At 33.6% G+C, this 15,800-nt stretch overlaps 1 protein-coding gene and 1 long non-coding RNA gene across 4 annotated transcripts in view; both read left to right on the top strand.

Annotated features, from left to right (window-relative positions):
* LRP1B (LDL receptor related protein 1B) overlaps positions 1-15,800 on the top strand; it is a 1,837,374-nt gene that overhangs the window by 452,450 nt on the left and 1,369,124 nt on the right. The gene's annotated exons all lie outside the window — the stretch shown is intronic.
* LOC118351524 (uncharacterized) overlaps positions 1-15,800 on the top strand; it is a 106,580-nt gene that overhangs the window by 18,963 nt on the left and 71,817 nt on the right. The window lies entirely within an intron of this gene.

Raw genomic sequence — 15,800 nt, 5'->3', positions numbered from 1 at the left:
AAAATTCCCTATAAAATAATATTTGCATTGTAGGCCATTATTACAGCTAGCAATATGTATATATACCAAACAGCAGTTTATGGGACACAGGGGTAGTCTTCAAAATATAATCAGAATTATTAATACTGGATTGGCCCATTTAAGTATTTTTTTGTTTCTGCATTTATATTTCCTATATGTTGATACCATCACATGACATATGACATTTATACTATTAAAGTGAATTATAATGTTTTTCATATTTCATATTTCATTTTTATATTTCAAGAACCTTATTTTGGAATAGTTAAAATATCTTGTTCTGAAAATCAGATGTAAGGTTTTACTTCTATAGGAGATTAAGAAAAATATATAATGGTAATGAACAAACTCTTAGATGACAGTTCAAAGAGTCATAAATTTAGTGTGAGCCTTAAAAAATATATTCTGGTGATTCTTGATTCTAGATATAACTGAATCATTCTATTCGATTTTTCCTTGTGGAAAACATTTGATGCTTACCTGAACTTGTTTGGATAAATGCACTGTATTTATTTAAATATTTTACAATACTCTTTTCACCGAAGTTTACTATAAGTATTATTTATAAATAGTTGAAAACAATTATCTTTGAGGAAATCATGGATCAAGAAGCAACACATGGCTGGGGGAGATCAAGCAGGGTGTCAGCAGATTGGTTTCTTCTGGAGGCTCCTGGGACAAATCTGTCACTTGTGTCTTCCAGATCCTAGAATTACTTTCATTCTTTGGTTTAAGTATTATTTGGCTACTATCATTCTTTGGTTTAAGGTTGTGCACCAGTCTGATCTCTGCTTCTGTCATCACATTGCTTTCTCCTCTGTCTAATCTTTCTACATCCCTGTTATTAGGATTTTTGTGATTACACTTGGCTCATCCAAATAATACAGGAAAATATCTCCATCATAAACTCCTTAACTTAATCTAATCTCCAAGATCCCTTTTGCCATTAATATATTTACAGGTTCCAGAAATTGGATATCTTTGGGGTCCTCGAAAAGGCATTATTCAGCCTAGCACACTCTATTCTCTAGATCCCAAATATTTACACCCATCCACGCAAAATATATTCAACTAATCCAAACATTCTCAAAAGCCTCAATCCATTACGTCATCAACCCAAAGTCTAAAATCTCATCTAAATATTCTGTATGTTGGCAAATTGAACACCAATAAAAAATAAATATATTATAAAAAAATCATCAGTTAAAAAGACCCAAATTTATCATCTAATTCAGATATAATTGAGACTCTTTGTATGATCCATCCTGGGGCAAAATTACTCTCCATCTGGGACCTGTGAAACTAGAAAGCAGGTTATCTCTTCCAAAAATTTGTGAACATTCCTATTTAAAACAGGAGAAAACAAAAGGATTAAAAACAAAAAGAGTCACTGGTCCCAAGCAATGTAGAAATACTAGTAGTAAACTCCATTAGGTTTCAAGACCTGGAATAATCTGTGGCTCTTGGTTCCATCTGGGCCCACAGCTCTGCCCTTTGAGCTATTCTTCCTTTTCCTTGAGGAGTAGTGTATGTTGTAATTGATTAATTCTATTAACTCATTTTTTTTAACCTTAATAATTTTGGTAGCTTAACCACCTTTCTTCATTTTGTCCTGTCTCTGTCCCTTTTAGTTTAAGCTGGCAGAGTTTCTGCTGACATATCCTCAAGGACCTTGTGGGTCTCCCATGTATATCACAGGGATTCACTCCATTAGACAAGGGGCTCCTCAAAGGATCTTTCCTGAATAATCCCATCTCTCTCTGGCTTCTGCTGAGATGGCTGAGCCACAAGCCTAATCTCTTTAAAGAGTCCTCTGTGTGCTTTTATACTCTGCAAATTTGATCCTTTCAAGGCACTAGCAAAAGCCACACCCTTGGCTTTCTCTTCTAGAGCACACTTTCCTGGCAGCGAATCTCCTAATTTTAGCATCTCTGAAATCAGGTTAAGCTGATGATTTTCCAAATCTTAAGCACTGGTTCTGTTTCGCTAAATAATTTTCTCCTCAGCTTATCTCTTTCATTTTATGTTTTTTAATATAAACAGCAAGAAAAAACAAGGCACACCTTCAATACTTTGCTTGAAAATCTACTCTGCTTAATATGCAGGTTCATTGCTTGTAAGTTCGGTTTCCATATAACCGTAGGGCACAATATACCTACAGCTCCTGCCTCTAAATAACAAGAATCTTCTTTTTTTTCCGATTTCAATAACATGTCCTTATTTCCTTCTCAGCTCTCACCAGAAGCACATTTAATATCTATATTTCTATGAACAATTTGTTTTTGATGATTTATGTATTCTCTAAGATGCAGTTTTTCTCTACTATGCTCCTCACTTCTTTCTGAGTCTTTACCACCAGTGTCTTGAACATACTTATACTAGAAGTTTGTTCAAGAAAACGGAGGTTTTTTCTGTCATGTTTCTCAAAATTCTTCCATCTTTTTCCCACTACCCAATTCTAAAGCCACTTCCATGTTTTTAGGTATTTATTTGTTTCGTTTTGTTTTGTTTTTATTTGTTTTGTTTTGTTTTTAGGTATTCTAGCAGCACCCCACTTTTAGATACAAAAATCTGTATTAGCTTTGGTTCTGGACACTCCAGGGGAGAAATTTTATCCTGTTTTTTTCAGTTTCAGGGGCCTCCCAGGGTTCTTGGGTTTGTGCCCTTATCACACATGCAGAATGCAAAGAGCAATAGAGTTTCCTGTCCACATTTTCCCAAGAAATAATTTTAAATAAGTAATAAACCAAATACTAAGTCTGACTACAAAAAAAGGGGGGATGAGGAGGTAGCAGGGAGGAGCTACTGTAAAATTAAGTTTATTGTTATTCTTATAATATATATTAAATAAGAGATTGCAGATTAAAAAAATAACCCTCTCATGTGACTTTCATATTTAAAACAGTTTAGCATTTTCCTAAGGCACAGGGAAGCAGTACTTCTATTATATGTCCCACTAAATGTATTACCAAATCAACTAAGTCATATAAGAAAATGCTCCTATCACAAAAATCTCAAAGCAAGTTGTAGGCGATTATGCCATTTTGAAAGTACGTGTGTACTTTAACAGTTTCCTAATCAGTCGGTCTTTTTCTGGCATTGAGCCTGGTTATGTGAAATTTGAGGGAAAGTTTTACATTTGTTCTGTGAGGTGTATTTTATGAAAAGGAGTATTATTAGAGCTGAACCAAAATAGAACTACTGTATTAATGGAGATTAGGTTATTTTTATCATACTTCTTTTTAACTTATGAATGTCAGGTCCATTATTAATATTACATATCAACAGAGTAATTATAAGGTCAATTGCATAGTGCTTTCCTAGAAATCCTTTTATATCATCTACTTCTGATTTTTCCAACATCCACTTGTCTGATTTATCTAAAACTGTTTTTCTAACAGACTAAATAGTAGTCATAAGCAATGTTAGTTGATGAAAACTTGGTCTAAGAAGATTACAGGTAGTATTGCTTTTTACATCTCAATAGTCTTTTGGCATTCCAGTCCATTTCCATCTCCATTTTCTTTCAAGAAATTATATCCTCAAATGTGAAGGAGCACCCAGCACTATTAAGGCACCAAATTGAACACACACATACTTTTTTCCCCCTTCTTTCTTCACTCTGATTCTTACTTTTATCTGCTTTTGCTTCTGAATTCTTCCTTCATCTAAACCTGAAAGGAAGTAACCAGGTTAGAGAGAACAAGCATTGAGAGTACAAAGACAGTGATGTCAAAGAGATGTTGTTAATCCCCCACACAGCCTGGCTGTGTTGAGGACATCTCTCATTGTGTAGTTGAAAATTGGAAATATCTATGAGTTTATTACAACTCTTCTTTCCCAAATTCTATTGAATTGAAGGAGAGTAGGAAGCTTAAAAATGGTAGGATTTGGGAGATCATTTAATTTAATCCTCTGCTGTTGTAGAAGGAATCCAGGGACTTGCCCAAAATAGCACCAGTACTGGAATGTGAGAGTAATAATTCAATTGGGTCTTTACACCACACTGTATATTCTCAGTCAAGAATAAAATAAACTTTGTTCAGATGCTCCACCTTAGAAGATTTTGTTTCTATATCTTACCTTCAGGTAATCCAAATGTCCTATATGCAACAACAATTTATTAGTGATCAATCTTAAAACACACATAAGGATAGAATATAAAATTAAGGAAAATAATAAATGATAAAATCATAAATTATTAAAATCTAGAGTTTTTTCTTCTACATTATTTAAAAAGCTCTAGGGTTAATTTATTATTATTGTATCAGCTGTGTTCCCCAAACTCACAATTCCTAAAGTTTAAAATATTATGAAATACTCCAAACAAACTGAAAAACAGAAAATTATATAACTCACAGCCATTTAGCCACCCGCCCTCAAATTTAATTAATGTTGATATTTTACTATATGACTTTGGATTTTTTTTTCAAAGAAATATTATATTTTGGATGCAGTTAAGTCACTCCTCATTTGATTCCCATCCCTTCATTCTAGAAGGTTGACTATAAAAGTGGGTATGTACCATTCCCACTATTTTTATATGTTATTATATTTATAAATGATATGATATTGCTTATATCTTTTATATCTACCAAAATCATATCCAAGTATTAATAGACTTTTGTACATATGTGAATACATGAAGATCATGTTCATTTATGTTAACTTTATTGTTCCGCAGCATGAATATATCACAATTTATCCTTTCTCATACTGATGAACATTTGGGTTGTCCAGTTTTTACCCTTATAAACAATTTTGAAATAATTATGTTTGTGTGTATTATTTGCTTACATGACATTATCTCCTTAGATGGAGCATTGATGGCAAGAGGGTACAGCATATTCAGTTTACTAGGGGTAGTCAAATTGTTTATCAAAGTGATTGAACCAATTTGCACCTACATCAGCAGTATAAGCATATTCCCTTGTTCTCCACATCTTTAACAATGCTTATTTTCATCAAAATTTTAGAGTAGTGCTTATTTGAGGGCTATAAAATGGTTTTTGTATTTTTTGTTACTGCATGGCAAATTGCCCCAAACCATAGTGGGTTAACATAGAAAAACATTTATCTTATAATTACAGACTTAACCAATTATCTCTGCAAGTTTTCTCACAGGCAGCAAACAGGTGCTGGCTGGGGCTAGGTTTTTATCTAAAGGCTTTATTGGAAGAAGATTCACTTCTAGCCTTACTCATATGGTTATTAGGATTTGTTTCTTTCTATGCTGTTATACTGAAGTATGTGTACAATATTCCTCATTGACTATTGGTAAGAAACCTTCCTCCGTTCTTTGCTACATGTGCCTTTCTGTAGGGCAGCTAATATAGCAACTAGTTTCACTCAAAGCAAGCAAGAGAATTAGCACAAGTTCCAGGGAAGTAACAGTGTGCTTGTCATCTTATCTCCTGTAAGAAACCTCTCATGCTTTGTCATATTCTATTAATTAGTAACTGAGTTACGAGGTCAAGTAAGAAGTAATGAGGTCTAGCCCACACTTAAGGTAATTATATAGGGGCATGAACACTAGGAAGTAGGTATCACTGAAAATCTTAGAGACTGCCTACCACAGTATTTCAGTGGAGTGTTGTTAACATTTCCTGATTATTAGACGGTCATCTTTTCATGTTTTCGACCATCATGGATTCTGTTTTGTGAACCACCTGATTATAATTTTCCTATTTTTTATCAAGTCACAGGTTTATTTGCTTTACCTCTAGTGTGTGTGTGTGTGCGTGTGTATGTGTATATATATGTATATGTATATGTATATGTATATATATATATAATTAAATATATACTAATATATACTGGGTACTAATATATTAATATATATTAGTATATAGTATATATTAATATGTATATACTGGGTACTAGTTTATATTAGTATATATTAGTATATAATATATATTTATATACTGTGTACTAATATACATATTATATATATTATATGTACTATCCCAGAATAGTGTAAATATATTATGGGTAGTATTATTGGTTAATCTTGAGCTGGAGCCCCTTTACTCCTTTGCCAGCTTTGATTTGATATCCTTTCCCACCCATTTTCCCTACCCCATTACCAGAACCACTTTCATAAAGTCATCATTGATTTTCATATTGTTAAATTCAGTGGATGTTTTTCAGCTCCCATCTTAATTGACTTGTTGGCAGCATTCAATACAGATGAGTAGTTTCATTCATTTATCTTAAAAATACTTCTAGAGTCACAACTTTGTCAGGTATACTATTTGTTCTTGGCTTTCATGACACTATCATATATTGGGTTTTCACCTTCCACTATGGCTGCTATTTGTCATAGTCTTTTGCCAGTTTTTCTACCTTTACTTGACCTCAAAATGTTTGAATTTACTGGGATTATTCCTGACATTCTCTGGTGATTTTATTCAATCGTGTGGATTTACATGTATCATTATGCCAACAATTCTCACATTTATATCTCCAAAACCATTCATTAATCTCCTTTATAATATATTCACTTGGATTCCTCATGACCTCTCAAACCTAAATCTGCTTAAGTCAGAAATTTTGATCATTTTTGTACCACAGTTGTATCACAAATTTCATCCAGTTGGCGTACCAGAAAACCAGGATTATCTGTGACATCTTCTTGTTTTAATAAATGTGAAGTCCTGTGTAATCTGTGTATGCTACCAACCCAAACCTCTTCTATCCACTCTTACCACTCCATTTCTATGGCTGTCACCTTAGCCATGCTTTTTTCTAAGACTGCAACATTGTCTCCCACTTTTTTTCTTATGTTTCCTCACCTTTTTTAAAACATAAAATCCATAGCAGGATTTTTTTAATGTAAAAATATAGCACAACTCTCTTGTAATAACTTCCTAAAGAATTCCTATTAAGATTCTGAGTGTTCAGTGAGAGACCTCATTGTAGACATTGCACACAGTGCTTAACTTAGGCTTCCTGTCATATCCATCCTCAGTTTTTCCCCACTTTGTTGCTCTAGTCATACTGAGTTTCTGTCTTTTTGTGTAAAATCCCAAACTACTTCCAAACTCAATGTTTCTGAAACTCACAATTTTCTCTACATGAAGAAATCTTTCTCTCTATGCCTGTCTATCTTGTACTCATTCTTCAGATTTCAATGAAATGTCATTTCTTTGAAAAATTCTTCCCTACTTTTCCAGTCCAAATTAAATAATTTAGTGTCTAGGCATGATATTATTTTTTAACATATCACAATTTTTATGATACACTGATTTATAATTATTTCGGTACTTGCTTAATTAACCTATGCTTCATCTATAGACTATGGTTATATAAAACCCAGGCTCATATATGTAGTAGTTTTGGATTGCTAGATCCTAGAATATTGCTTGGTCCAAGGCTGGCACTTAATTAATATTTGTTCAATGAATTGCTAAATGTACTGCTAGCTCTAACTCCAGAGGAGCTTTTAATCCCATTGGTACAAAATTAAAGAGAAATACAAAACTGAAAACTAAAATGTGAGTCATGGTCATTAAAAATACTCTGAGGGAAAGTTTCATAACCTTGTTAGCCATCCGTTTCTCATTATTAAATGAAGGGTTTAACCTAGATCAAGTCTAAGGTGGTTTTTACCTCTAAAATTAAACAATTCTAACTGCTGGCTCAGGAAGAAAATCAATGTGGCTAAGGAAAATATTATGAAATTTTGATGATAAAATCTATAATAGAGAAGTAGGAATCAACCTATGTATTTGGAGATAGTGAGTTAGGCCAGCTGCCTGGAGTAAAGGACTATTTTGGTTTTAGTGGAAGAGGTGATTGCATGGAGCAATTGTGTAAGGTATCTAAATATGAGGACAAGTATTTGGAATTTGAGTAGCCACAACACATTGCAGGATTTTGACTCCAACATGGACTGTACATTATATTTTAAATCTATTCAGTTAAGTAAGCATGTATTGATTTTGTGTATGTGCTGGGCACTGGCAGGAACCAGCAATACAAACATGAATGAGACATGGCCTTTACCTCTGTGTATGTCAGAATAAGACTGTCACTAGGGTGACAGACTTAAAAATGAATACTTATCATATTTCATTATAAAAAAGAATGTATGAAAGAAATATGTACATAACTAAAAATGCAACGTGTTCAGAATTCTTTCATAACAAAAGGCAGTGTTGTATGGAGGAAAGATTGTATTTCATGTAATCATATATTTTGAAGAAGACCACTTCTAAAATCTAGCCATTTTGGAAAGATGTGGGTATAAATTTGAGATCACTTGTAACTGGGTAAACTTACCTCTTTACATCACCTCTCCAGAACTCAGTTTCTTTATATGTAACACACACGCACATAATAAAAGATTGGTGAAAGAACTGGAAATCTGTTACTAATGTTAGACAACATACCAGTGTACCAATGGATTTGACCATGTAACTAATGTGAATCAGTGAAGAAATGATGCAAAATTTAACCAAAGATGTAAGGACAACTGTTTCACCATTTTGGAAAAGAAAATAGATTTCTAACTTAATGTTAAAAATTATGACTAAACAGATGAATTTAAAATAAAGGCTAGAGTGTATTATGCTAAGTGAAATAAGTCACTTAAAATAAGAGAAAGACAAATACCATATGATTTCACTCGTTTGTAGAATTTAAGAAACAAAACAGATGAACATAGGGCAAGGAGGAAAAAGAGGCAAACCATAAGAGACTCTTAACTATAGAGAACAAACTGAGGATTGATGGAGGGGAGGTGGGTGGGGGATGGGCAAAATGGGTAATGGGTATTAAGGAGGGCACTTGTTATGATGAGCACTACTCCTGAAACCAATATTATGCTATATGTTAATTTATTAGAATTTAAATATAAACTTGAAACAAAAATAAATAATTGAATAAATAAAATAGTTAAAGGCTAATACTTGAGTACTTACTTTGTTTTGTTTTGTTTTTTTAGGCTTTTTTTTTTTTTTGAGTACTTACTTTGAATCAGGCATTTAAAATGCCATGTGCATTAATTCATTTAATACTTGAAAAATCCCAATTAGATAGATACTATTATTAATGCCATTTTTAACACAAGGAACTGAGACACCTAACAGGTTAAATAGCTTGCCCAAGGTAGCCCAGCTCATTATAATATGAATTTAAGAACTCTAGATAATGAACATGACTTCTTAACAGCCTCTATAAAGAAAGATTGAATTAAAAGTCTGTAAATGTTAGATTAAAAGTATAACATTAGAAATAATCTCTGAAAATTGTTTTCATAACTTTAATGTGGACAAAAACCTCCCCAAAACAAGAGGCAAAGCCGCATAGTAAAAAAAGTAGAGAGGATTTCAGAAAAAAATTCAAAAATATTTTATTGTGATGATGTTTGAAATATAGCACAAATGCAAAATGAAAGAAAATATTTTCAGTATATATAGTATAAAATGTGTTAATATTATTAATATACAAAGAGTTTTCAAAAATCAATAAGAACACAAATCTTAGTGTGAGAAAAATAGTATAAGGGGAAAAAACAGCAATTAACAGAAAAAAAAAAAAGTCCTGAAACATATTTTAAAATCCTTGCTCAAATTTTTAAGTAAGTAAGATGCAAGTCAAAACAACAGCAAAAAAATTTGACAAAAACAAAATGTTAACAGTATTCAATATTGGTGACGGCACTAACATATATTATTGACATGTTTATAAATAGCTCCATGTTTCGAAATGATAATTTCTTTTATCTATCAAAATGTTTAATGCAAATTTCCCTTAATAAAGCAAATTCTTTTCTAGAAATCTACTCAGAATAGCATAATGGTTAAACACTCTGGTTTCAGAAAAACCTGGATTCAGTTTCCTACTATACCATTAATGTATGTGTGCCCTTGAAGAAATCCCTCATTTTTATAAGCTTCAAATTACTCATTTGAAAACAGGATAGCAATAGCAAAATTGCCTCACAGGGCTGTTCTGTAGATTAAATGAAATCATGCATGTAAAGCAATTAACACATTTTAGGAGTTGATAAATGTTAAATATTATGATTATTATTAATTATACTATAGATAGGTCTCAAGTGTGAAGGAATAGCTTTATGAGAATGTTTATTATACTATAAAGCAATAATTTCTATTAATAGTATTCAGTGCAGGCTTAGAATCATTTCAAGTATCTTTGTAAAATTGTGGCAAATAAATTGGTCCTCAGAAGGCAGGAGATGGGGAAATGTTGCTCTGTATGAGTAAAGTAACATTTGCAATGGGTATAAATTCAGAAATTTTGTAATTGTCAATAAGTAAGCCTTAAAATGGTTATTAAATAGATACCTTTATTTATCCTAATTCTTTAAAAGAAAAGAAAAGTCAACTCTCTCTACATGAAAAAAATGTTGAGTTGGCATTTTAAAACATCATTTATTTGTATTTCAAAAAAACATGACATTTCTCCTATTTGTGGATAAGTCTATGAAATATGAGCAACAGTGTGCTATGGGGCCTCAGATGTATTACTAACAATAGAGAAGATGCAATTTAAACACATGGCAATTAGTTTGGATGTGAACCTTAATGATATGTGTCTCATGAACTAACCAAAAATTCTGCCAATGGTTTATGTGCTTAATACTTTTATGAAAGGTCTAGGAGTTATTAGAAGTGTGATTCCTTAATTTGTAGATTTCACAAAATTACATAGATTAAATTATGTAGATGATGTGATCAAGATTTGAATTGATCTAAGGAATTTAAGTCACTATATTAAAATCAAGATACTATTTAACAAAACTGTAAGTGCTTCAAGTTCAAAATATCAATTACACTATTACAGAAGTTCACATAACATACTATTATTACTCATAAAAACTATGGTCCCAGATTATGGTGCAACTGTAATATATATCTATATCTATATCTATCTATATAATATAATATATATATATGCATATATATATATATCCTCACATTGTTTCACCAGCTTACCATTTTTTTCAGTGTTCAGATTATTGTGTTCCATTTTGGACAGCATATTTTAAGAGAAACCTTGACATATTGAGATATGTCCAGAGGGCACAAAAGTATGTTACAGATTTCAGAATTGAAGGAACTAGGAATGTTTTCCCTAGTGAAAAAGAAATTGAGGGGAGACATGATAGGTCTATTCAAGCATGTGAAAGTATTTCTGGAAGAACGGGGAATAGATACTCTGATATCTAAGTTTAGAGAGCATCTGAAAGCTGTAGGAAGATGAATTGCATTTTAGAACAGACTTTCTCACAATTAGAGATTTTCAACATTGCAGTGAAATTTTGTTTTTGTATTAAAATCCTAGTTGAGGGCAGCCCGGGTGGCTTAGTGGTTTAGAGCTGCCTTCTGCTCCGGGTGTGATCTGGAGTGCCGGAATCGAGTCCCACATCGGGCTCCTTGTATGGAGCCTGCTTCTCCCTCTGCCTGTGTCTCTGCCTCTCTCTCTCTCTCTCACTGTGCCTTTCATGAATAAATAAACAAAATCTTTTAATTAATTAAATAAAATAAAACCCTAGTTGAAAGTATGTAAGCCAACAGTAGGAAACCTACCTTTATGGTTATGGAAGAGGCTTTGTTTATAGGAGAGAGTTGAAATAATTTACTTCTAAGATATCTTGTAGAAAGATAAGCATGGTACAGTGAAAAATAACAATAATCTTGGAGATAAAAGGCTTCCAGGTCAAACTTACTGTACTACTCACTTGTGTTTAAGATAATTCAACTTACAGTCATGTGTAAGATTTTTTTTTTTTTTTTTTTAGAGTAAGAGAAAGTCAGATAATGGTACTCAATAGGAGACTATTACAGTAATTGCAGAACTAGATTTCTGCTCTAGAGTGTCCCACAAGGACTCCCAACTCAGGTAGGAAAGGGAATTTCAGAGACCGGAATTCTTCAGGATGAATATAACTTCTCCCACTGGTTTATCTCCCATTACATTTTTTAAAAGTCTTATTCATTTCCCCTCAGCTGTGCCTGGATTATTTTGTAGTTCTTTAATAGTAAGATCATAGAAACAGAGGAATAAAGAAGGTCTTTGTCATTTAATTTATTCTCATTTCAATAATCATCATGTATCTTATTTTTAAGCATTTTCCCCTAGCTAGTCAATGTACTTGTTTACCTTTCTCTATAGAACACTTTGCTGGCCTATGGGACTTTGATTTTGTAATTTCAGTTACAGAAAGAAGTTCAGAAAACTAGAAATAACATAGAATAGACTAATTTTGAACCCTAAGCACCTCCATCTATCTCCTGATGACTTCTCCTTCCTTTCCCTTCCCTTTGTTGCCATTCTGTTCTACCCCCATAAACCCTCAAGCTTCACCACCATATCAAAAATCTTGCTGAGTAGCTGCTGAGATGAGGAGCAGAATTATTTTTTTCAACTAAAGCTTGTCTCTTTTTTCTTTCCTCATGGAAACTTTATTATTCTCTAGCTCAATATAGTAGAAGCTGCCTTAGACCCTTAAACACAGCGTTTTGAAAATTAAGAGAATATTCTTAATATTTTCTGAGGGCCCTTATGTCCCCTTCCAGACAAAGCTAGGTCCTAGTTCTTTAAAGGCCCTCACTTTATATTCCTATTTTTTCAGCACTGAATTACAACTAGATTTTATTAGCTGTTTATTTTTTATATAATTTTTTTAATACCTACATCTCTGCATTGAATGAGTGTTCCATGGAAGCAGACACTCTGTCAGGTTCAATGGTATAATTCCAAGATGTATCACTATGTTTGGGGCACAAGAGATATAGAAAATACTCGATGGTCATTTGTTGAATAAATAACATTTTGTTTGTGAAAAAAACATTATTAGATCAGCTAATAAAAGACTTGTATGTTTACTGATACCATTCACTTGTGTGTACGTGAACACACACACATATATATATATTTATATATGTATATATTTGATTACCTACTTTATCCCAGATACTGTGCTATATGCTAAAAATAGAATATTATCTAAATCTTTGGTTTTATCTACTCAATGATGGTTTAAGGTTAGGTTCATATCAAAGAATTCTAAAAAAAACAACCACAGTGGGATCCCTGGGTGGCGCAGCGGTTTAGAGCCTGCCTTTGGCCCAGGGCGCGATCCTGGAGACTGGGGATCAAGTCCCACGTCGGGCTCCCGGTGCATGGAGCCTGCTTCTCCCTCTGCCTATGTCTCTGCCTCTCTCTCTCTCTCTCTCTCTCTCTCTGTGACTATCGTAAATAAATAAAAATTAAAAAAAAAAAAAACAACCACAGTGGTGAATTAGTTTTTAATTAGATTAGGCACCCAAAAGTGCCTTATTACTGCTTTTTCCCCAACCACACTTACAACCCCTATCATATACCCTTAACCACTGACAGGTAGAAATGAATCCAGGAAATTTTGCCTTGAATAAACATCACTTCACACTTAACTTACATTTTCACATTGCTCTGCAGGACATTTTCTGAGAGTCATCTTTGCTTGGCTTTCTCCCTTTGCCTTCTAACCTCCTTCACCCTTACCAGTTTTCCAAGGGAGGATCTCCTCCATCAAACACTTGGACATGTATTTTCATCTCCTGATCCACTTCTAGTATACTTGACCTTAGATGAACTTTTTCTTCTCCTGTTTGCAACATGTTGATGAGTCTCTTACACTCAATTGTTTTCAGTAGCTATTATGAATAAAATCATTACTTCTCAAGGACCACTTTAACTCAAGAACTAGACTTCAAAATTCTTAACCACACTTATTGTTATATAATCCCTTTAAATCCCAAGTATTTCTATACGATGCTAGACTTTGCAAAATAGTAGAAAAGAGTTTATCAAGATTCACCTTCTGTTAAATGAAAAGGTCTCAAACTTTGCTGGGGACAAAGCAAACTAACCATAGCACATGTGATAACATTAAACATGAGTTTTAGTCTAATTGAAATAACTTTTAAGAGTCCAATTTGAGTAGATTTTGACAGTAATGTTAAAGCATGTGACTGTAAGACTCCAGATACCACTGGCTACAGTTTTAATCAGAGTCTGACTAGTTTGTGAATCTGTGACAATAAGAAATGACCCATTGGGACTGAACTGAAAAAAAAAACTTCACACCTAATTTCACTTGGGAACTATATGCCAATGATGCCAAGATACTAGATTTATTTTGTCTTTCACTGTCAGGACAAGCTGAACTTTTAATTAGAAAATATATATTGTTTCAATATATCTGCAAAAATCTTTTATTCTATCAAAAGAGTCCTGCCTTTCCTCTAAAACATAAAAGGCATACTAGTTAATCATACTGTTAGACAAAATATTAAAATATTAAAAGGGATGTTTCCAATCCATTGTCTCTGGCTTCTCCCACATACCTCCACTCACCCCCTGTTCCCAACCTGTATCAAGTGAAAATGATCTGAAGCCTTTGGCATGAAGTTTTAGAAAATTCTTCCTATAATCCATGTACTTAATTTTCTGCATTGCAGAGGATTTGTATACATTTTTAAAATAAGATATTCTGTTTTTTCATACACAGTATGTGTGGTTAAAAATCATTTGCTCACTTATTTAATTTAATGACTATTTTGTGAGCACCCACCTACTAGGTTCCTTGGACTGTGCTAGGTGGTGGGTTAAAGTGATAAACAGAAGGTCTGCTCTCAAGGAACTCAAGTTTTTATTTATTTTGTTTTTTCTGAGTATAGTTGACACAGAGTGTTGCTTTAGTTTCAGGTATACAGCATAGTGGTTCAACATTTCTATATGTTATGCTATTCAAGGAGTTCAAGTTTTAATGAAGACACTGATGCATATAAAGGCAAGACAAAGACTAAATTAGGGGAAAAAACCCAGAATGTATGCAGACCACAGATTTGTTATCCATTGAAAATAGATATGTTGAATTTTTTAACTTAGCTTATTGATGTTACTCAATAAAAGAACAGCAATGAGGGGATCCCTGGGTGGCTCAACGGTTTAGCGTCTGCCTTTGGCCCAGGGTGTGATCCTGGAGTCCCAGGATCGAGTCCCATGTCAGGCTCCCTACATGGAGCCTGCTTCTCACTCTGCCTGTGTCTCTGCTTCTTTCTCTCTCTCATTAATAAATAAAATCTTAAAAAAAGAATGGCAATGAAAACATGGCACTGTTTTATAAACACTAAATAGAAGTATACTGGATTTATTATAAAAGTAGTGCACTTAAAGCAATTTCTCCTCTTTCACCTGGAAATTAGACCTCAGGCCTTATTGTGAAATTCACAATAAGGTTGTCTTTTTTTAAAGATTTTTTAAAATTTTTATTTATTCATGAGAGACACAGAGAGAGAGAGAGGGAGGGAAGGACGGAGGGAGGGACGGAAGCAGAGAAGCAGGCTCCATGCAGGGAGCCTGATGTGGGACTGGTTCCCAGGTCTCCTGGATCATGCCCTGAGCCAAAGGCAGGCACTTAACCACTAAGCCACCCAGGCTCCCATGGTTGTCTTTAGATAAATGGATAATTCCAGTGAAACACAGTAGGCCTTATAGTGGTGACAGGAATAACTGCACTGAAGACCAAAAGATGGTAGAGCATCTTCTCTGCCCAAAGGTGGCTTCCCAGGAGGAGAACCTTGATTTGGGACCTGCAGGATGTGCATCTAAAGCTAAAAGTTAGAAGACAGAGCAAGGGATTCCAACAGGAACCATGGATAGTACAAAGATAAGAAGCGAAAGGATGTATGTACTCAGAAATGGTGAAACATTGAATGCTAACGAAGTCTGGAAATGTGACTAAGTGATACATTCCCTAAGTG

Source organism: Canis lupus, chromosome 19 (genome assembly GCF_003254725.2).
Source record: "Canis lupus dingo isolate Sandy chromosome 19, ASM325472v2, whole genome shotgun sequence".
NCBI classification, from domain to species: Eukaryota; Metazoa; Chordata; class Mammalia; order Carnivora; family Canidae; genus Canis; species Canis lupus.
This window is presented reverse-complemented; position numbering and strand designations above follow the sequence as displayed.